The sequence below is a fragment of the Crocodylus siamensis genome, chromosome 2, assembly GCF_052110815.1.
Source record: "Crocodylus siamensis isolate JL-2025a chromosome 2, ASM5211081v1, whole genome shotgun sequence".
Classification (NCBI taxonomy): Eukaryota; Metazoa; Chordata; order Crocodylia; family Crocodylidae; genus Crocodylus; species Crocodylus siamensis.
This window is the reverse complement of record NC_143396.1, coordinates 160,543,154-160,566,920: the sequence shown is the minus strand read 5'-3', so window position 1 is coordinate 160,566,920 and position 23,767 is coordinate 160,543,154. Positions and strand designations below refer to the sequence as shown.

At 44.8% G+C, this 23,767-nt stretch overlaps 1 long non-coding RNA gene across 1 annotated transcript in view; it reads right to left on the bottom strand.

The window, feature by feature from the left end:
• The window catches only part of LOC149870989 (uncharacterized), a 41,330-nt gene extending 19,248 nt beyond the window's left edge, over positions 1-22,082 (bottom strand). Inside the window, exons 1-2 of the long non-coding RNA XR_016440512.1 lie at positions 18,921-22,082; positions 18,162-18,242 (exon numbers count right to left, since the gene is read on the bottom strand). This is a non-coding gene — a long non-coding RNA (uncharacterized LOC149870989). The remainder of the gene's footprint in view (positions 1-18,161; positions 18,243-18,920) is intronic.
• Positions 22,083-23,767: the final 1,685 nt, after the last annotated feature.

The window sequence follows — 23,767 nt, the reverse complement described above, 5'->3', positions numbered from 1 at the left end:
ACCTCTGGGTCCTGCCTCAGGCCAGGGAGGCTCAGGAGGCAGAAGAGGTGGCAGAGATCTGAGAACTCAAATATACAGGATTTGCACTTAAAATAATGAAAAGCAGAACATTCATTCACTTTTAGCAAAAACTTTATAGTTCCAGTTATAGATGGAGACTTGTTGCTAATTTGATATTAGTTTTAGGAATCAGAAATTCTATACAGAAAGTTTGCCAAATGGCTAGAGAAATTCTGCTTGTTTCCAACAATACTGACTTATTTGGAAAAGCATCAGTTTGCCAATACATAAGAATAAATTGATAGTACTTTTACTGTAAGTACTTACTGAACTATTTGAAGATTACCTTGGGATCAGATCAGATTCTGCCAAACAAATCATTGTGATTATCGGGTGGCGGGGGGGAGGGTGTCAATGTCCTGGTCACCAATAGGAAGAAAGTAGGAGAGTCTGGCCCTTAGCAATTATATTATTACAACCGAAGTGAGAGTTTTCAGCACCTCCCAGAAACAAGTTTTACTTAGGAATGTTTTGAAGCTGGCAAGAAAAAAATGCAAACATAATCCTACTATTGAAGTCAATGCAAAATTTCACTCATTGAAATTGGAACAGGATGAAGCCCTAGAGAACCAAAGGTCTTTTTTGTTTTTGATTCAGCAGTTGCTCCACGTCCCAGAGTAATAATTGAGTTTGGCATGGCTCAAACAACAAATCATCTGATGGAGAATTCTTGAATAAATGAAAAACAAGGTTTCCCTAACAAAGGCTCAAGGCAGTGGAACTCTTTCCCCTAACCTCGAACAACTCCATGGCATCCTTCAAGGTAGAAGCAAGCCTTCATTTCCCTACTTTCTTTCATGTTCAATTTTGTGATGCTTGTCAGAGTTTTTAGACCATTCAGGGATCTAATTATGTTTGTTGCCCTGGTTATTATAAATTATGTTTTGGGTTTGTTTCGGTGAAGGAACCCTGAGGCTTCCAGGCATATATACTTATACATTAAATATGGGTGTAAAGGAACATCTAGATTGCTTTCACTAATACAACGTGCACCAATTTAAATGTGGGTTGATATTTAGCTACACTAAGGCAGTTATGTAAGGAATGCTGGGAAAAGGAGTCTAATTATTACCTGTTACGTGTAAACTCAGATAAATCTAATAGAAAGAAGTTTAGATCTTATATTATCCAATAATAGCATGATGTGTAGCAAGACACTAAAGAATTTAGTACTTACATATGCTAATAACATTGATATAAAGCTGGGGGGTTACAGCTAAAATTCCAAGCAAAGCAAAAGCTTTAGCATAGGTTTTGTGTTTTAAAGATGTACAAATACTACATATGGTGATTTACTATTTTTGCACTGCTAAAATGTTGAGGGAGCCAGAGAGCATTAACCATCTCCAATATTCACCACATTCTCCCTCTCAAAAGCTACAGACTGTGGAGGCAGCATTTTTCACATTTTAATTCAAGGCAAAAAAATCAACAGGAAATGAACTGGGGAGTGTAAATTTCAAAGTAAAAGGTTAGTCACTTGTGATAGGATTTCACAGTTTGATCTTGTGAGCCCCTCTCATTCGAAATTTATCATTGTGTTAAAACTGAGTTCAGCCTAAGGATGGATCCCAAAAGTCAGACTGATATCAATAAAGCACAGCATGGTTGCATGCAAGGCAAGCATAAGTGTGTAGACTTGTGCAATATTCAGGTTGAATCAATAGTTTCAGTGGAAATACAAATGACAAAATATTTTGAATATGACTGAGCCCTAGGTTCCAGCCTGCCACCTGCCTGGTCATATTTGAACTGATCTTGCCCTTCCCTACAGGGGAGTATCCTACCCATCATGATATAGGATTCCAGTCTCTCCTGTTGACACTGTTACAGTTTGCAGATTACTTAGCTATTTTCGGAGCCAGAAAAAATGACTCTGCAGAGTCTGGTAGCTATTAGGACACTCACCTGGGAGATGAGCCACCCAAGTTCAAATAACTTCTGTGCCAAGTCACAGCAGGGATGTGAATGAAGTTCTCTCATCTTCCAGCCTATCCCTTAGCTGTCTGGCTCAGGGAGAAGCGTGGTTCTCCCCTACCATAAATGAGTGCCCTAACCAAGGGGCTACAAGTATAAAGGGGTGTGCCATGAGCAGCATTAATCACCATCACTCTCCTTTGGACTACAGCCCTACACTCCTTGACTTTAAATACAAGCCCCTGGAAATGAAAGTGTTCCGGTTTTGGTCAAAAGGAACCACGGACTCAGTTCCATTTATTTGCAGTGCCTTGTATGTTACTAGTTTTAATACACATTGCATAAAGAATAACAGGAGTCAGAGAACAATAAGATCTAAGTAAACCATCAAGGCCAGAGGTTCTCAATCTTTTCCATAATATTGGCAAAAAGCAGGATACTCTTGACCTTCTTACCCCCCTCGACATGGTTGCATCGTCTTGTGTCCTCCAGTTTAAAAGCCTTAATCAAGATCAGCCCCTCATATGAATACAGACCCCAGCAACAGAAGCATATCAGAGATTTTTAGTTAAATCCAGGACATCCTTACTTAGGTATGCAAACAACAAGACGGGAAAGTCAATGTACAAGAAACAAGGGCACAGAAAGGAGGCAGTCATGACCCAGCTACTGACCATCATGGACAACCCAAGCAACATATAGTATCTGAGAAGGTGCACCATTTATTTAAATAACTAATCCACATTTTGATCTCAGCTGTGAGCATTAGCCAGCACCATCAACTAGAAGTATGTTCCAAAGCTGTGAAACAGGCAATTTTTCATACAGGACTATCATTTTATAGGGAACTTACGGCTACACAAGGGTTGGAAGTACACTGGATATTCAAGGAGTAATGAGAAGATAAACACCAAATGAGTACTTCATGATGAAAGTTAATACAATAAATATCAATCAATTCTCAGGGGCTAGGCTATTATTTTAAAGTATTAGAGGACTAAATGGCTATTTTGTTGCCATCTTGAATCCTTTATTTTTCTAAATATTTATTAGGTTTGAAAGCATTTACCAAATCTGGTGCATTTTTCTGCAACATTTACTCTGCTTCATATTAAGCAGAAATCCTGGCTAATGGTGATTATCAATGACTGTATATCTCCTTCTGCAAGAAAGAGCATGTCCTAGCTTCAGCATCCTGGCAAAAATGCCACATGAGATCATTCACTTTTGCATAATTCCATTTGTAGTTTCAGAAAGATACCTTTCTGAATACTCGGTTGATATTCATTGACTTCATGTTATTCAAAACAATGGGCTCGCATCCCCTGGAGGCCTACCTAGCATCTTGTAATCTTCACTTTCTGCTCTAAACAGCTAGGAAAAATTCAGCTTTGGTGTAAGCAGGTATGACTTCATGAACTGTACCAGCCTGTTTATGGGCAGTTATGCAAGATTGTAACTGCTACTCAGTATTACTTTTCCAGAGAAATTTCCTTAGCTGTCTTTGGTGAGAAATTTGCATCTTAAGTGTAACTTAACTCTGGAGGTTGCATCTGTTTAAGCCAAGACTGAATCTATCCATTAGCTTATTATGCACTGTTAAAAATGAAGACAGGGTAGATTTGCACTATTAGAAATGCTGAGATTCTCCACCCCAGGGTTTGGTGCATTTCAGTAGAAAGCAAAATGATTTATCTACTGTGAAATCCAGGATGAAGGGTACAGTAATGTGATCTTTCCTTTTGGGGAAAACTTGTGGGTTTGGACACAGGCGTATATGAGAACAGAAGGACATAAATCCACTGGGTTTTTGTTTTTTTTTTCCACTGCAACTGGAGTATGCTGGTGGAGAGAAAAAACTGATTACCTTGTTTCTATCCTAGACCAGGATAAAATTAAAGTTACTACTATTTTTTGGTTTGTTTCTTTTTTTTAATTTCCCTTTTCTGCAACTGAGCTGTAACTCCTCATTACACTCAACGAGGAAGAATCCCCTAAGCATTTCTTAACATTGAAGTGTTAGCTTCTGATGTGGCACTTCATTAAACATTTTCTTAAAGAAAAGATGAGAGAGATCTCACTCCCATCTCTTTTGCCTATTCTAGCTTTGTATTAGATTCCTGAAATATTTGCCTTTGACCGTTTCCACAAAATGATGTTAAATTAATTGTTATGCAGTTTCCTGACCTTAGAGGAAGAAAACAGCATTAGGCCAACTCTTTAAGTATATGCATGAAGAATACAAAACAGAAAAATGCATGGACCCAAAAAATGAGAGACAGAGAGTGAGCACATGAGAGAGATTGACTTGTAAAGAATAGAATTTAATGGCACCCAGATTCTGCTGCTCAACATAGAAAAATGAACCCAGGAATGTTAAACCATTTGGTCAAAATTTACTCCGCTGAAACTTGACAATGCAAGATCCTCAACCTCAAAACACTGCACTTGGGCTACAGAGGAGATATCCACAGGTAACCAGCTATGCAATTGGGCCTCTCCACCCATTCTGCAGAAGCTTACTCATGTGAAAGCTGGTCTTACAATACTGGCTTCACAGAAGGTGACATAGATGATATTGGGAGAAGACATGGTAAGGCTTCTCTTAGAAGAGCACATAATCCTCTTGCACCCCCCGCCCAGGGAGACAGTGTGTCACTCACAGCATGCTGCTGCTTCAGCCGGAAGAAGAACATACCCCCTTTACAATGCTCACATTGTGCTGCAGTGAAACACAGGCTGACCACGGGCAGTCTGGGTAAGCCAGTCAGGGATACCCTATGCACTGAGGCCATCTATTACCAGGCAGACTAAAGGAGCCTGTGGGGCTCACTGGGATGGGTGCACAGAAGCCCCTGTGGCTGCAGAGTATCAGCACTGCAAACTCTCCGTTCTTCAGGGCCTCCGCATTTGAATGTCTATACATGCAGCTCTAGGCAAGTTTTTCTACCAGGAGAGCAAACCTGGGCGAGTTCTCTCAAATTATTTGAACCTGTGTACAAAGCCACTGTCTCAGTAGTGCAAGTAACAAGACACTGTAGCTACAGTAGCACAAAGTTCAACACAAGCTGCAAAACACACCCACAAACCCTTGAGCTATTAGTCTGCACTGAGTTCCATGTTGGTGAAGCTTTGCTGCTATAAGTATCCAAGTCAGCTCAAATAGCTCTGTATGAGCCACAGTCATTGCTGTGCAGACACATTTACAGGACAGCTAAAGAGGAGAGACTAGGTCAGGGCTTTCCAACTGGCAGCCTATAGGCGTTAAGTTGCAGTCCCCAGACTCCCACCAGCCACTGCTCCCCCCATCAATCTGGTGGCAATTGGAGCCAGAGTCCACAGACTCTCCTCTCCTTTGACTTCCACTTTCTGTGCCCGCCCCAGGAGATAGGGCGGTGCAGTGCCACATGGCAGAGGGAGCTGAGGGTGTGCAGTATGGCAACTGTCTGCGTGGCATGCAGCCTGAGGTTCTGTGGCCCCCACTACTGCAGCATGAGATCCCCCACACTGGTGCAACCCTGGGTGCAGATCCAGGAACTTAGAAGTTGGTCAGTCCTGGCTGAAATAATGGCCCTGACAATAGGGAATGATGCGGTTCCACATGCTTCCCACTGGCTGTTGAGGAAGGGGAGTGAATTTCCTCTTCCCAACTTTAACCTGCATCAAATGATTGAGAGGAGCAAAGTGCTTTTCACCTTTAAAGCACATTTTGAGAGGATGTGAGGAAAGTAAAAAGAAAAAGAAAAAACAATGACATTGTTTGGGCTAAAGTGGCCGTGTAGTTCATCTGAATCTACTTTTGATGACAATCACTAAATCAGGCCTATAAAGCTCTCTGTCTCCCTTCCTTCCCTTACCCCATCTCTAACTAACATTCCAGCTGAACAGTTTCCCAAGTTTCAGGAAGAAGTATTCACTACACAATACTGCCATTTTACAAGCAGGAGCAGAGATAAAACTTAAAACTCTAGGTCTCATCTCTTGTTTTATCCTGTTTCACAGCTCCTTGGAGAATAATAAATGTCATTTTGTGCACACTCTTCACCCTAATCTACCAGACTAATCTTTCTGGGCCTAGTTACTCAAGAAATGTTCCTCTGAGTAGTCATTTCCATTCACAAACTTTTACTGGTCTTTTTATACCAATCTACTAGCTTCACAGTTAAATTACAAATCATAGTTAAATCACAAATGTACATGTTTCATTTCATGTAAGCATATGCTCAAAAAGTCTCATACAATATGAAACTCCCCCATCTTTCCAGGGTCCACCTCCCTTACCTAAGGTTTTCTGTTTCCATGTATACATAACAATTTGTATGGTGGGTAACACAGTTAATAAGATCATTTATCAACCTTGTATTTTGCTTTTTATTTCACCGTGACCTTAGATTTATGTTTCAATCTTGCCCTTCATCTCTGCTTCAAAAGTCAATCTGTTTTTTTAATCCCCTCTCTCCCAAAAAATTAATCCTGCCACAGTAATGGAGTTTAAGTAGGGAGCATGTTTATCAAGGCTGAGGCTAAAGATGTATAACTAAATGATTCTTTAAGATATCAGAGAGTAACAGTAACTGAAACTTTTTCCCACTGTGTGGACACTAAGTATAGCACCACGAAATAAACCTCATATGAGTCATTCCCAAATGTGCATCTTTTCAAAGAAAAAGAAATTCTAGCAAGAACATAATTTTCTCAGGCAAATTATATACACACATATTCATACTTATATAACTTAGGCAGATAATAGGATAAATTTAATGCAAACTTAGCAGGTCACTTGACCTGTTCTCTGCCCATTGATTCCTCTGGTTATTCTAAACATCAGAGCACCTTCAAACAGCTATCACTTCAAAAATTAAACTTCCAGAGAAATGTTTCTTCCTTTTCCCTACTAAATGTCATTTTTTTTCCTCCAAAATTTACATAGCCCAAGGCAGAAAACAAGCAAGTTTCAGTGTACTAGTCACTGGCAGCTTTTCTACATGTAGAAATATATGTTTAAAGCCCATTTCATCTCCTCCTTATATGCCTAGAAACTAAGGGTACTGTTAGAAAGAAAAAATTTCCACTATCCAATGATAACTCACACTCACTTTTAATTTGCATGTTCGCAAGATACTGGGTATCTCATGTTAGTCATTTTAATACTGTATTAATTACTTCTATTGAAAAAACATAGTATGTACTCTACAGGAGTGCAGTGCTGACCACATCACCTCCTCCTTGTGCTCAGGTTAAAGACAGTGGAACCTTGCCTCTGCTGCTCCCATGGGCCTCAATAGCCTGTAAACAGGACACCTTTACCTGTATTTACTCTACAAAATATTTGATGTTGATAAATAAAATTAAATCATGGTGATGAGCATGGGAAGAACTGATGATTGGTCTACTAGACAGAATTATTGAATTTGCTTTGATTAGAGCATAGTAAAAGGACTCTCAAAGTTCTTGAATCTCTTGTGATAATTTTCAGTCTAGAACAGCAATTTTGATTATTTTTAGGTATTTTAACAGTGTTTATTTTAGTGCTATCCTCAAAACTTGTTCACATATCTGCCAGTATCCCAATTCATGCCAATTAAATCTTTGTATATGACATTAGTATGAATAAAAGAGAGATAAGGAAGCAAATGTCCTTTCTTCTTGTATTTTTGTTCCCTCTTTAATGTTTAAAAGTACGTGTGTATATATATATATATATATATATATTTTTTTTTTTACTATCTTTTTTATTTCAAGTTTCCTTCTTTTTGATTCTGTTTAAATTTTCTACCACCATTTATGGACCAGATTCCTAGGTAGTTTAAAGCAGCAAGGTTACTTTGAAATCAAAGGTGCTATACTGATTAACACCAGCCTTCATATCCTTATTGTTCATTCATCCAAACAGGATATTAATAGTTAGACCAAAGTCAGTGAATTGCAGCAATGTGAAGAATTTCTTCAATAGTAAAAATGTGGATGTTGTACCTAATTGTAATTGAAGAAACATTAACTGCACCTACATGTAAAGCTCAAATGCCTATTTGCCAGTAATTATTTCGTTTCCTTGCAGTAGAATTTAGTCTCTGGAGAACAGTAGAACAGTGCTGTGAAAGGACAAAAATATATACTCTGACTACAGTAACAACCTCTGCAGGCTACATTTGCTAAATGTTCCAAGAGAGAATAGAAAATTGTTTGGAATGGCTTGGGAGACTTACACTAAGTCAGAGATGATGAATAAAGGCAAATTGCTTCATGATGGACGGCAGAACGTTTACATCATTAAACATTAAATTTTACTGTTGGTGAAAGGAAAAATCCTTGTTTCAAATTGACTATTAATTACAGCAAGGTATGTGTGTACATCTTGTTGTTACTTTAATAGAATGGGTGTTTTTTATGGTACCTTTAATATTTAAAGTTATCCAGATGAACTTTATAAACTTAGGAGTTAAACTGGATTCACTTTAAAGTGTTTAATGCAATATTAAGGCTGCCCTCTGGGAAAGTCAGAAAAGTGACTCTCAAACCATGAAATAAGCAATAAGGGAACATATACCTGCAATCTCAGATCCTGTCCTTGACTGATGACTCAGCACCCTCATGAAGATATGCAAGGTATGAACACATAATCAGACTGCAGCTAGGTAACTGGGGATAGGATACTCAATGCATACCAGCTGACACAGGGGCTAGGGACAAACATTCAAAAAGCCTGAGCCTGAATTGATTCAATCTTTGCAGCTTAGTCTAACCTGGATAGGCTGAATCATTTTGTAACTGCACAGACATCCCAGACATGCAGGCACATGCTTGCAGTAGCACAGGCTAAAAACTGGGTGGCACTAGAGCAGCCCTCCCTCCCCTTGCACAGAACTGAGCTGAGGGGGGATGTGGCCAGGTTCTGGCAGGACACTCTGATTAGCCCAACAGGAAATTTATAACAGTGTTTATCACCCCATTAAGAAAAGAACAGAGGGACATTGCCAGCTAACTGTTGATTCTACCTGTTGGTTCAGCATGGACCATAGCTGGCATGTGGTCTGCTAGCTAATACACAGACACCTCTCAGCAAGGCAGAGGGGAGGGGGGAATTCCTGCTTAGCAGGGAGTGGTGACGAGGAGGGAGGAAGCAAACAGCTCTTCTTAAGCAGCTTTTCCAAGGAAGGACATTAAGCTACCTGTTTGTCATGGGGAGGAACAAAGGGGAAGACCCCAAAGAGCCAAGGGGAAGCCCCGAGGGCAGGAACCCTCAGGAGAAAACAAAAGTAAAAAAAAAAAGAAAATAAAAACTTTTATTGCAGGATCCGCAGTGGAGCCAGAGATAGGGACGTTAGCAGCATCTTTATACAGCTGCAGCAAGCTGATAAAGGCAGCTGCGGGAGCTGGTCAGGAGGGATAAAAGGAGCAGCTGGCAAAGAGGGGGGAGAGAGACCCGCAGGAACACCAGCAGGGAAGTGTCTTCTGGATCCCCCATAGGTGGGAAAAGTGTGGGAAACTGCCTGTCACAGCACGGGAGGATGCAGTGGAGCCCGCCACGGGAAAGACGCTGCCGGCGAGAGATCAGAGGCACCTCCTCCAGACTGGGGACCCAGATTAGAAGACCGAGAAGAGCAGGAGGAGCTTGAAGCCCGGGGTTGCCACCGAACAGCTGGAGGGGCCAGCAGATGCCAAAAAGCCAGACCAGGTGGGACTACTGTGGGCTCAGGAGGGCTCAAAGAGGTGCCCCAGATGGGGGACAAAGGGCATAAGCAGCGTGAGGGGCTGTGGAAGATGGGTCCCAGCGGTATAGAGCCGCCCTGATGGGGGATGTTGGGAAGGCATACCAAGAAGGACCACCGAGGGTCCAGCAAACTCACAGGCTGGGCGAAGAGTGGAGAAGACGCAGTAGTCTGCAGTCTAGCCCAGATGCAGTTTAGGGCTAGCTAGGGGCCTCAGGCTCCTGGGGCCTGTTGTTGTAGAGCAGGCCATGGGAGCAGGCAATAAAGGGGGCAGAGGGCTTCTCTTAGTATCTTTGCATTTCTCTGTTGTGGGTATTTTTTTTTTTTTGTGTTTCCCACTTTTGGAGGGGTTGCAGGGCAAGGTATATGGAACCCAAGTGCTGTTTAAACCTAAAGGGGGTTTACAGCCTCAGGCGAGGCTAGACAGCTGTGAGGCACGGTGGGTGGAGTTAGGATTGGTCTGGCAGACCTATAGCCTGTCTCTGCAAGCGTACGCGGAGCCTCAACAGTTGGGGAACTGGCTGAAGGTCATCTGGAGCCCATCAAGGCAGGGTGTAAGGGCAAGATAGAGGGGAGGTGGAGCCTTGCAGAAGATCACCAAACAGACGTCCCATAGTCGAGAGACCTCCGGTAGTCAGACACCCACCACTGGAACAAGATCTGAAGTCATGACAGGAGAGATTGGGGACAGGCTAAACTCGGCAGAACATCAGGGACGGACAAACACCACCGAACATCCAGGCCCAAGCAGCACTTGACCGGATGTTCGAGGCCAGACGGGCACACTGTTGATTAGCTCCAAAAAGCCTGCCTGACTTGGTCATCTCCCACAGCACAGACTGTATCCAGCATGTGGTCTGCTAGCTAATGCTGAGGTGTCTGCGTAAGGCAGAGGGGAGGGGGAAATAATCCCCACTTACCAGGGAGAAGTCAGGCAGACACTGCTGTGCTTACAAGTCTCTGCCAAGCTGCAGCCAGGGAGCAGAGGGAAGGGGCCAGCCCTGCTGTGGAGCAGAGAGCCCTGCCCAGCCCAGAGAGCACGCCAGGATGCTGGAGGAGTCTGGTTTACCCTAAACGAGCAAGGGGTCTGAGACAGACATTACATAAACTGGCTTGAGCCAAATCAGTTAAGTCTGATACTATATTCAACCAAGTTTATCTCAAACCCATTTCAGCCACCCGGTTTATGTGTAATTTAGCCATAGTAACTTTTCATCCACTTGCTCTTCCCTTAGAGGAAATGGAAGCTAAGCAGGGGTACCATGTTCCATTCATTAAATGCCTCCTCCCTGTTTTCTCACTGCATTTTGATGGTTTGTCCATGCCTACACTTGCACTCTGCTTTTGCATGCAGGGGGTTGGACACATGACAACTCTAGGGCATAGTCTAACACTCTGTGAAGGCAAAGATGAGATACACTGTAGTGTTGAATAGTATTAAGAAGTACACTTTTTTATAAAAGCAAATAATTTATTTTAAAGAAAGACTCCAGCAATGTTTAAAAAGAGTGTACTATTCCCATGTGCACCTCCTCCACAAAAATGTTGAGTCTACTTAGAAACTGTTGAATCCCTAAGAGGCCCTAGGTTTCAGGAGTATAGGTTGTAGCCATGTTGGTCTAAGGACATAGGTAGATAGGGTTCTTTGGGTAAATCTGGTATCTTTTGCTAGACCAACTTAAATGGTTGCAATTTTTTTCTTTGCAAGTGTTCTCATACAAATACCCTTCATCAGGCTGAGAAAGCATCTGCAGTTAGTGTGTGCTCTTACTGGATGGAATGAATACTAAAGAGGCCAGACACAGTTAGTGAAGATGTAAATTGAGGAGTCAGTGGGTGAGAAATAGGTTGGGGAGAGGAGGGGGGGGGCAGGAATTAATCTAGCTGGTAAATAGTGGAGAGGTACCTAGCGAGTCAGATGTTAGGAAGGTTATAGTGTGTCATAAATCCAATGTCTATATTTAGTCCATGATTTTTAGTATCCAGTAGCATTTGTTTGATGAGGTGAAGTTTGTAGGCTCACCTGTGAAAAGCGTTTTGTAAATTCCCTTTGAGGACTAGAACTGAGAGATTGGAGAGAGAGCGGTTTTCTTGTGAGAAATGTGCCCCCACAGGTAATTGGGTATTCCTGTCTTTGATGGATTTCCAGTGTGCGTTCATTCTGGTGCATAGTTGTTTGGTTTCTCCTATGTATTTTCCATCAGGGCATTTGGTGCACTGGATGAGATATATTACATTTCTGGAGGTGCAACTGTAAGATCCGGGAATGCTGATGGCTCTGTTGTGGGGTGTAGTAATTGTAAGATTCACTCAAAGAACACTGTCTGCCTAAGAGGTCCTATGAATCCCATTCTTATGTATATAAGAATGATAGAAAAGTGTGGAGCTGGCAGACCGCATGCCCCCTTCCTTTTGCTCCCATGTTCATGCCCTGCTTCCAGCATCTCAACCTTGTTCTCATCCCCATCCTGCTCTCCACACTGCATGCCCAGCCACCGTCCCCCTAGACCCCACCTCTCAGCAAACAATTACATGTGCAGTTTAAATTTCTCTTTAAAAACAGACTAAGCACAGTCTGCTTTATTCATATTCATTTCCCCAAAACAACATCCCTCTTGCCTCCTCCCTGTCAACAGAGGTGATCTGCAGCAACATACCCAATACTGTGTCCCAGCAGATTTCTGAGAGGGAAGATTTCAAATTCACATTAGCTAGTTAGAGCTTACGTTCAATGATCACAGCACAGCCCCTTGAATCATACAAGTTATAACACAACAGGTTTCCTAGACACTGTTGTGGCTTGTCTTTCCAGGTAAGTATCAAGCAACAGATCACTTGGGACACAATCAGAGCTGTTATTTGAACCCCATGTGAACACAAAAAAGAAGTTTTTGGAATCTAAAAGAAATGTTGTTTTTATTCAGATGGCTATGTCATGTCAGAAGCCCCGTACTCTGCTCATTTCAAATTTTGGTCACGATACCCATGCAGCACTCCCATGGGCCACAGCAAATCACAAAGCAAACAGATTTTGAAGCACTTCAAGTTAACTGTTAAATAAAAATGACTTCTCAACCTTCTATACTGAAGAGGTGGTCCTCTGTTCTGTTACTGCCCCTTTAGATTTGAGACCAAAACGCAGCAAACCTTATCTGATAAAAGGATACACTTGGAGGAGTTATTTGCAGGATCAACTCCTTTGTAGGCAAAGGAATCAGTCATCCTGCAATTAGCAGCAGCTCAGTGTTTAACTATTACATCCAGTTCTGTTGAGAGGAAGCATTAAAGTGGATGTAAAGAATGACCTTTGCTTCTGAGCATACAAATACTGTAGAAACTTCTTTGTAAAATTCTCACATTTCTCACAAGAAAACCACTTTCTCCCCAATCTCTCAGTTCTAATCCTCAAAGGGAACTTACAAAACACTTCTCAGAGAAGAGCCTATGAACTTCACTTCATCAACCTCCTGGATACAAAAAATTATGGACTAAATATAGACATTGGATTTATGACACATTATAACCTGCCTGGCATCTGACCCCCAGGTACCTCTCCACTATTCAGCTGCGACATTCATCTCTCTCCCCGTGACCCCAGTCTCCTGCCTAGTGACTCTTCACTATACATCTTCAGTGACTACATGTCTTGCATACATACAGCCCAGGCTCTGTCTTCTTTACTATTCATTCCATCCAGGAAGAGCACACATCAAATACAGAGACTTCCTCAGCCTGACAAAGGGTTTTTAAACCTGAAAGCCTGCTAAAAAAAATTTTCCAACTATTTAAGTTGGTCTAATAAAGAGACCAAAGAACCTTGTCTGCCTTTGTAAAATTAAAACATTCAACCTTTACCCAAAGCAAACTATGTGAAACCAAGTGTCTTAAAGTTCAAAGGTGTTGTATATTTTTTTCAATGTTGTCCATTTTTCAACATTTGTGACCTTCAAGGTTCTGGCTTGGGCCAAAAAGGGGTATTGGAACCACCATAGTGTCTCAGAAAGACAAGCTATAACTTATGGTCTTTCTACTTCAACTAAAAAGCAGAATCTACTGAATTTCTGAAGAAATCTTGTTCTCAGTTTTCCTACCTCATTTTGAAAGTTTAAGAGATCAGGATAAATTTGAATAAAGCTGGATAAGAGTCTGGATGAAGTATAGCCTACAAAAACGTGTTGGTATTTGCCCATCACTTGTTCACTTGGATGATTTCTGTCTTCTATGTACATGACTACAAGTAAATATTTATTCAGGAAGAAAAGTTTCTTTATAATTTTTTACCTGGTTACTTCATTCCCCTAGTGGCCAGAGCTGAAAGCATCTCTGGAACAGCCATAGCATTTTTTTAAGTTGGACCATTTCCACAAGATGATATTTAACACACTTAAGAAACACTGGAATATTACTACTAAAAGTCAAAACTTCTCTCTTTAAAATTAGTTTTCAGTTTTCTTTTACTAAACACATGAAATGCATTTTTCTACCCATTTTCCCAGATAAGAGACTGTCTCCTGCAGCTTTTTTCCCTGCATGCATTGGAGGTCTACTTCAATGCAGTATCTGTTAAATGAATTGGAGGAAACTTGCCTAATGCTGGATGGGTCAATGTTGAGGTTTTATTACCCAATGTGTTGCCAGTGAGTTTTGAGTTAATATCAAGCCAGGATAGAAATACTTAATTGTGTTGTAATGTTTATACCAGAGCAAGTGCAATAGATACATTGTAAAGAAGCCTCTGGAACCTCATACATTTTTGACCTAGTTCCCCATTTAGATCCCTTGGGCATGCATGGTTAGGTCTGAGTGGCATGAAAAGTGAGTGATTTTGAGGTAAAGGTGAGAAACTGTTTATCAAAAGTGAGTGAGATTGACTGACAAGAACTGTACCTTAAATGACTGGTTAGAGTGGTATGATTTGAGTCTTATAAATCTGCATTTTGGCACTTTTGAGTTGTTTGAGTGTGGTCATGGCAGATGTGAGCTCATGCGTGGTGGCTCTGTGTGCATTTGGTTTCTGTGAATGGTAGTGTTTTTGTGAGTTGGTGTGTCATCTTGTGAGTTAGTGCCTGGCTGAGTTGATCTCTGATAGTAGTGAGCGTGGAGTATGTGTTTCTATTTCAGAGGTGGAAGCAGCTCCACTGCTGAAGCCCAGCCCTTTGCAACCTTTGCATTTTGACCTTTGTGCTTCTGACTATTTAGATTGGCTATTTGGATTGCCTTACCCATTCTTGATTTTGGATTGTCCTGACCATTGATTACTGATGTTCAACTTCTGCGTTACCATTCATCACCTGTATCTATTGTTAGTGTTCGGTAAAGTATATTGTATGCTTACTGTTGTTTTATCTACATCACTGTTATTACCTTTCCTTCTTATTTCAGAACCTGTTTGGTTCCTGTAATATATTCCCTTTGTTTTAAACCTTGCCTTTGTTTCCTCATGTGTTATCCAATCCTAATAAAATTCAGGCCAGGAAGTTCTCCTTGTAGTGTCTTGGAGCATCTTGGATTGTAAGTTTAACGCTATTGCTAGGGACCTGCCAAAATCATGATTTAATGGAAAACATGAAGTCTGGCATTGCCCACAAAAGTAGGCAAAATCTGCAGGGGGAGGGGGAAAAGAAGAGGAGAAAACATACTGAAAATAAAACAGCTGGCTCTCCAGAGGGAGCCAGCAGTCCTCACGGTCAGTGACAACGCATAGAGGGTGCATGTGCACCCCCTATCAGGCTGTGCTCCCCACTTAGGTGATGGGCAGGGGAACCAGGCAGGACTGCTGGTACACCCCCACAAGCGCTGGCTGGGGAGTGGAAGTGCCGGATGAAATGGCCACTACTGCTTATGGTGCTGGATGAAGCGGCTGCTTCCAGGTGAGTGTGATCAGCTGTGGGGGGGACCTGTCCCCCTGGTCACTGATTGGTCACTGGGGGGGGCATGTGCCCACCCCGACTAAGGTGGCACCAGTCACGCATGCTAATGGTTCTGCAGCCTGGCTGCACAGCCCACCAGGGGCTAAGGGAGGAGGGGGAGTTGCCGGTACATGGAAGCCCAACATAGCTGCCACCCCCTCCCCCTCACTGCTAACTGACTGCGAGAGATGACAGTCATGCAGCCCCACCCCTCACCGCTAATTGGTGGAGAAAGGAAGGGCTGCATGAGAAGCACCCTCAGCCCTCAATGGTGAGAGGCAAAGCCATTCACGCCCCTCAGGCAGAGGTGTGTGTGTGGTGGGGGAGGGAGATAACAATTAGAACCATATTTACTCAGATAAGTTTGTGTGACAGGAAAAGGCTCCCAGGCTCAGTCCTAGTACCAGCCCACCACCTGTCTATGGGCAAACCACGTGCCTTACTCTCCTGCCATGCCTTGTTGTTAAATTTTTAAGGTGTTAATTAGGTGGGAGGCTGCTCTTTGAGAGCCCTGTCAATGGGCAGTACATACATGCTCTGATCTCCCCTTTATGTCTCATGCCTCACCGATGTCATCCAGTGTGTTAATACTGCTCCAGCTGGGTCAAATTCAGACCTTCATAAGACCTCTCACATTTTACCTTGTTCAGGCCTCACTCAGCCACCCCTCTCTCACAGGGTCCAGTAGCATACTGCCTATCCCTGGGCCACATACACCCTGCCCTGCTTCCTTGGGCCCACACTGGGCCCCTACTCTGGGGCCCTAGGGCCAAACACACCCCTCAGGCTCAGGTGCTTCCTTCTAAGTGTACCTGGCTCTAACTCCACCCTCTCACTAGGGCCTGGGGTCTTACACCCCTGCAGGCTCAGGTGCTCCCCTCTTAGTATGCCTGGCCCTCACTCCTGGGTTTTACACCCACATGGGCCCAAGTGCCTCTTGGTAGGCGTACCTTGCCCCACTGCTTCTACGAGTAACCCACCAGATGGGGGTTGGGGTTACAGAGGCATTCTTTCCAACCTTTCACTGGGGAGGTCAGTAGTCCTGACATTTGAATGGCACTGCCCCATCACAGGCAGTCCCACAAGGCCTCTCAGCCCCAGCAGGGTGCAGTTTTAGGTCATGCCCAGTACCATGGGGCCTCCTCCTTCCCGATAGCCCCAGCCCTTACATCCAAGGTGTTCCAGGAGCTCAATAGGGTGATGTTACTCCTTCACTGGCTGGAAAGAAACTGCTGCCCCAGCCCTGAGAGTGGGGCTCTAAAATGGCTGCCCTCATCAAGCACCTGCTGGCTGCCCGCAGTAGCTCAGCAGGTGATTTTACTCCCTCACTGGCTGGCAGCAAACTGGTGCCCCAGCCCTGAAAGCCAAGCTCCAAAATGGCCACCCTCATCAAGCACCTACCAGCTGCCTGCTCCCAGCCCTTAAAGTGACAGAGCACTGATGCTACTCCATCACAATTACCATAAAGGTAAGATGACCCTCTAATAATTAGATTCTGTAGATGGAAAAATGTATAAATCTGTTATAAAAACTATCCAGGTATAGAATCTAAGTACTGGAGGATTGTCTTCAATCATCCCTCCCCACCATAGCAGGGAAAGCAGTGGCTGGGATGGGGAGGGACATGCGGTCCCCTTGCCCTTCCTCCTCCCCTTACTTTCTTCAACCTTCCTGCCACCTATATACCTCATCTGCAACACACCCCACCCCTTACTGTCAGATGCTGTTCCAGCTGCTCCATCCCAGAGCACAACTCATGGAAGCTCATCCCTTGCCTGGCCATGCAACAGTGTAAGCACTGTTGATAGGCCAGGCAGAGGAAGGAGTTCTTATGTGCTTTGTGCCCAGGAAAGACCCCAGCCCAAGCTAGAGCTGAGCCTTACGGTAAGGGGGAACGAAGAAGGGGTAGAGGGTGAGGGCAAAAACTGCAGAAGGAAAAGGGGAGGTGGCTAGGCAGCTACTGTGGGTCTAACTCTGACCCCAACCCTGGGCTCAGGGACAGTTAGAGCTGCAGCAGCCACCTGCTCCACACACTGCTTCGTACACAAGTATAAGATGAGGAGCCTCCCCTCCTCCCCCACGGGGAAAAAAAATGTCATTTTATATTTGAGCGTGGCAGGGTGGCCAAAACTCCCTGCCACAGTAAGGAAAGGAAACAAACAAACAAAAAACTTACCAGATGACACCAGGGAAACCACACTGAGCTGGAGGAACAGGGATGCCACGCCCTGACTAATTAAAAGAGCTGGCTGGGGCTGCAGCAGATTAAATGCTGCTGCGGCAAGCCCAGCTGCCAGGGTTCAAGGCTGGGGGAAAAAGAACAGTGCCATAGGGAGAAAAAAGAAAAACCATACTGAAGAAGAAAAGGGAAAACAGCAGTGCCCTGAGGACAGCAAATCAGATGCTGCCATGGGAGACGCACTGGGGAGAAAAAAGGCATTTAAGGAGATGCCACAGAAGTGTCCAGTGGTCAGCCCGAAGGAATGAAACGTGCAGAGGCACCAAAGCCAGAAGAGAAGAGGGGCTGATCCCAAGGCTGGAGAGAAAGCCTCAATCTCAGACCTACCTGAGAGGAGCCACTGATGTGAAGGAGGTACCTCTGTCTGTGAGCCCAGTCTTGGGGAGTGGAGGAAACTGCCCTGGGACTCTAAGGGGGAGAAGAAATCCAGATGGAATTATCAGGTCAGGAGAAAGGGGTTCATCCTGAAACTGAAGCCAAGGGTGGAAATAGACCCTGAGGTTGGACATCTTGGGACCCATGCAGGGAAGAATGGGGCAAGTGGCCAACATAGCAGGAGACCCCAAATAGAAAGTACATGGGACTAAGAGTGGACCTGTTACCTAGTTGGCTAAGAACATCAAGCCTGGAACACCTGGTGTGGTATGGGGCTGGTGGAGCTCTGCAAAAATAAGCAGATATCCTAAGCCTCTAAACTGAGTTGTCTACCAAAGTTTGATACCTCTCAAAGATGCAAAGATGTGGCAGGTGAGTTATAAGGGACAGAACTCAACAGTTACTATGGACATGACCTGGCTCTAAATGGTGTGGCCCCACATACCTCACACCAAGTAAATATGGTATTTCTTTTTGCTAGGGAACAGATTCACTTTATTAGAAAATGTTAAGAATCACTGAACAAAAATGTAAGGGAAATATGGAATGCCCGAATGAGGGACTAACATAAAGGGATGGGGAGGGGAACACAACTAGGTTACATAACTACAATGTTAGCCATCTAAGCCTGGGAGGTGTGGAAGTGGGGTGTGGGAAGGGGAAGGAGGGGGTCATGATGCTGTGGGAGAAAAATGTTAGGTACAAACAAACCTGTAACAAAAGTCCACAATGGTGGAGGGGGTAGATTGAACAAAGGAAGTTACTCAGTTCATAGTATCCTATTGTGGGGGTCTTTGATGGGTGGATTGGAGTGGTCCATGGTTTGAGAAATAGCTCTCAGAGTCCATCAGGCGCAGAGGGGGGTTTAGACAGTTCCCTCTGGGGCTGGTCCAGTGGTGGTCATTCTGGCAAGGTCAGTGTACTGGAGCTAGTCCATGATGTGCTCAACACAAATGTTGCAGGACCAGTGGATGGTGGCAGACACCATGAGGTGCCACATCAGCTTGGCATAGTGGCAGGAGACATGAAAAGTATGCAGGACACTCTCATTGCTGGGGTCCCAGGCTCCAAGGGCTCCCATGATGAGCGCATCCACTGTCACGTCATAGCTGCAGTTCCTCAGGATGTCGGCTAGTGGGGTGTACTTCTCCCGCTTGTGAGCCCAGGCATTGGTGGACGCTTGGTGCTGGTTCTTGAGGGAGATGGTGACATACAGGAGTCTTCTTGGCCTCCTCACTGGTGATGATGAGGCATATCTGGCTCTCACAGCCCAGGATGGCATAGTTCATGGAGATCTCCCCTGCTGTTGCCAGAATGGCCTTTGCTGGGTGGTCCTGGACAGTGTTGTGGTAGAGCTGCCAAGCTCTGGTGTGTGGCTTGCAGGCACACAGAACATGGGGGAGGGTCTCCACCTCATAGCTGCACTGCCAGCACCTCTTGTCCCAGTCACCGTAGCAGATGGCCCCATTCTGAGGCACACAGCTGAGGCAGGCATGGTGGAGAAAGCATCAGTTTGCAAAGCACCTGCTGGGCATGAAGTGGTTGCTGGAGTCCTACTTCGAGGTGACATCAAAGACCTTGCTCTGGTCAGGTTTGACTCTTAGGCTGCCGGTGTACTTGTTGTGGACGGCATCCTTCAGGAACCATTCCAGGAAGTTCCTCATGCAGGGCATCATGGTGACGTAGTTGGCATGCGGGGCTGGCAGCAACGAGACTCCCAGCTCCTGGTAATCTTTAGTCCAGGTCCAAGCACAGCCAATGCACTTCCTGAGGTGGCATGTGGTGTTGCAGGCTTGGCTTCCCAGAGAGGAGAAGTCTTCACCATCTCTGCTGACCTCACCCTCCAGCAAGTCACTGAGGAAGGTGGCTAGGTCATGTCCAGTGGGTAAATATGGTATTTCTGTTTGCTAGGGAATTTTATTAATAAACATTAAGTCATGAACTGAAAAATGGCAAAGCCATAAAGGAAATACAGAGTGCTTGAGTGAGGGACTAACATAAAAGGGATGAAGGTGAGGAGGGGAGCACAACTAGGTTACAGAAAATACAATGTTAGTCAACTAAACCCAGGGATGGGAAGGAACGGGTGAGGAAAGGGAGGGAGGTTGCAACGCTGAGAAAGAAAGAGGATATATACACACAAGCCCATACAATGGTCCGCAGTGGTGGAGGGGGTAAGTTGAATGAAGAAGTTGCTCAGTGCATAAAGTCTTATCATGGGGTCATTATTCACCTCATCCAAAATGATCTACCTTGTGGCATCAGTATCCAGTATCAACTGGACAGGAAGCTTTTCAATCTTGGGCGCTTCCGGGCAAAAACGAAACTCACCACCAAGGACATCCACAACCTTCAGTTTGTGGACAATTGCTGTGTAATGGCTCACTCTGCACAGGATGTGTAAGCAACCCTAGATCTCTTCAGTGCTTTGTATAAGAGACTTAGGCTGTCCTTGAATGTTGCCAAGATGAAGGTTCCCCACCAACCCTCCCCAGCCAGCTAAATATCCCTTGCACTATCTACATAGGTGGGGAGGCTCTAGAGTACACGGAGAACTTTCTGTATCTCGGCAGCCAACCCTCTCAACAAGCTATCATCGATGAAAAAGTCCAGCGCTGGGTCAACTGCAGCAGTGCTGCCTTTTTCAAGCTGTGACAAGATGCCTTTGAAAATAGAGAACTTCAAAAGTTGATGAAGGTCTTCGTTTATAAGGCTGTCGTACTGACCACCCTCCTCTACTGCAGTGAAGCCTGGATCATCTACCAATGCCACATTAAGACCCTTGAGAGTTCTCACCAGCGGTGCTTGCATTGAATCCTGGGGATCAAATGGGAGGACCACTGGACCAGCATGAGCATCCTCCATAAAGCTGCATCCACCAGCATTGAAGCCTTTCTCTTGAGAAATCAACTCTGATGGATGGGCCACTGCATCCAGATGTCTAAGAATTGGCTCCCTTGCCAGATTCTCTTCTCCCAGCTCTCCATTAGCCAATACTCAAAGGTTGGCCAAAGGAAATGGTACGAAGACATGTTCAAGGTTGCCCAAGAGCATGGAAGTATCGATACCAATGACTGGGAGGTTCAAGCTGCTGACCTTTTGGCATGGCACCACCTGGTCCACCAAGGTAGGTGCCACTTTGAGGCCCAACAACTTGATACTGAGGTGGAACAGCAGTGGTGAAGGAAGGAGAAGGAGAGCAACCTGGGCTACGAATCTCATTCCCCCATGCAACAACATGCCCCCATTCCTGAAAGATATGTGCATCCAGAATCATGCTTCTCAGCACCTGAGGACCCATTAAGCCTGCACACCATGGAGTTTAGGGAAACACTGGTCTTGGGGACTGCCAAGCCTCTCAGGATGAATGTGACGCAAGGGATGGTGTTCACTGCGTCTATCTTCTGCCAGGAGGCCAGCAAACATGAGCCCAACTTGTTGGTCTCCTCCAGTGTCTGCTTGGCCCAGTGGGCATCCCAAGGTGGCAGTAGGTCTCACTGTTGCACAGGTGCCTCATTGCCTGGTTCTGAATCATGACAGTGAAATCCAGAGCATGCCTCTTCTGCCTGCCATCAATGTGCATGGAGGCATGCTTGGCAACGTTGAAGTGAGGGTCCTTCCACCTGGCCCCCTCAGATGTCACATCCAGCCCCTGTTGCAGCTCAGCAGCATCATTGGCATGGAGGATGAGGTCATTGGCGTAGACCAGGACGCTCAACTTCTGGCCATACAGGTCAAGCCTTCCAGGGCTGCCCGCCACAGCCTGAAGGAGCGGTTCCGTGACTAGGTTGAAAGTGATGGGGCTAAGGGGACAGCCCTGTCTCACCCCCAATTGGATGGGGACCTCAGTGGTCTCTCCATTGGTGTCCTGGATGGTCATGGTGCAGCCATCATAGAGCTCCCACACCAAGTCAATGATGCCATCCGGTAGGCCGAGCTAGCAGAGGATGCTGAGGATGTGGCAGTGGGTCACTGAACCAAAGGCATTGGAGATGTCCAGCCATGCCACCCCACACTGCTTCCTGGTCCTCCGGGCATTTTTCAGGACCATCTGGAGGGTGAATATGTGCTCACAGCAGCCCTCCGTTGACATGAAGCCCTCTTCCAGGTGCTGGGTGTGCGCCAGAACTCTCTGCATCTGTTGAAGAGGAAGGAGAGGATGAGGCAGCACAGGTCGCACTTCCTCAGGAGGCCATATTGGATGTTGTCCCTGCTGGGGGTCATGTCCCTGGTTCTCTTGAGGCAGGCCTCCACCTCCTGCAGTGTGAAGGTGTCTTTGAACCCCTCACAATGCTGAGAGAGAAAGAAGATAGATGTACACAAATTCATAAAATAAATGCACACAAACCCATACTACACATGATCTGAGCTTTCAAGAGGCTGAGAAGCAGCCTATAAATACATTTAAGCTAAAATATAGCTTAACACACATTTATTCAGATTCTTAGTGTTTATGATGTCAGAGTGGTCAATGACTTTTTATTAGAAAATTAAGAAGATTAAGAAATTAACAGAATCACAAAGACAAAATTAATCTGCTTTTGAATGGAAGATGGGATTCAATTAAAATATGGATAACCAGCATTTTAAAATTCCTTATAATTTAAAAAAACATGTTGTAGATGCCAAATATTACAAAAATTTATATAAGCATATTTTGCATTGAAGACACTTTCTTTGTATAATAAATCAATTAGTGACACTATTTACTCAAATCTAAGACAAGGATTTTTTACCCTTGAATCAGCTTGCAGAAACAAGTCCCTGGTTTTAGATTCACATGCAAAGCGTGTGTGCGCATAGAGGGGAAGGCTGGGCAGGTGGTTGCTGTTTGTCTGACTCTGGCCTTGAGCTTGGTTCGGGACCAGAGTCAGACCCACAGCAGCCACCTGCCCTCTTTCCCACTCGCAGATGCCCTCCTGCCACCTCCCCCTCTGCAAATTCTGTCCCCCTTCCTCCCCTTACTGTCTGGCACAGCTCAGTTCCAGCTCCAGCTGGATTCCATTCTGGATATACACCACATGGAAAGTCTGTCCTCTGCCCAGCCAATTAGCAGTATCAGTGCTACTGCATGATTTGGTAGGGGCCACACTTGCATGTGCTGTGCTCTGACCTGGGAGGGAATACAGCCTGAGAAGCATCTGACAGTCAGGTGTGGGGAAGAGGGAAGAAGAGGTAGAGGCTGTGGGGAGCTGTAGGCAGGGAGAGTACACGTGGCAGGGGAAAGAAGTTGGAGGAAGGGGCGGGGGGGGGGGGGTGGGAGGAAGGGCAGAAGGCAAGGGGCTGCCTAACCTCCTAAACACTGCTTCCCTGCTGTAGCAGTGGGGGAGAAGTGGGGGGAATGGATTAAAAAAAAAGACGACTCTTCAATAATTAGAATCTATGTATGGAAAATTATGACAAGTTTATATATAATCCAATGGGGGGGGTGTTGTTTTAGGATTCAGATAAATACAGTAACTGAACGGATTACAGCAAACTGAACTGATTGCTTCTGGTCACCACATCTGAGATCTACCAACCTGTAAAATTTCCAGCTTCCTATACCTTGTTATTAT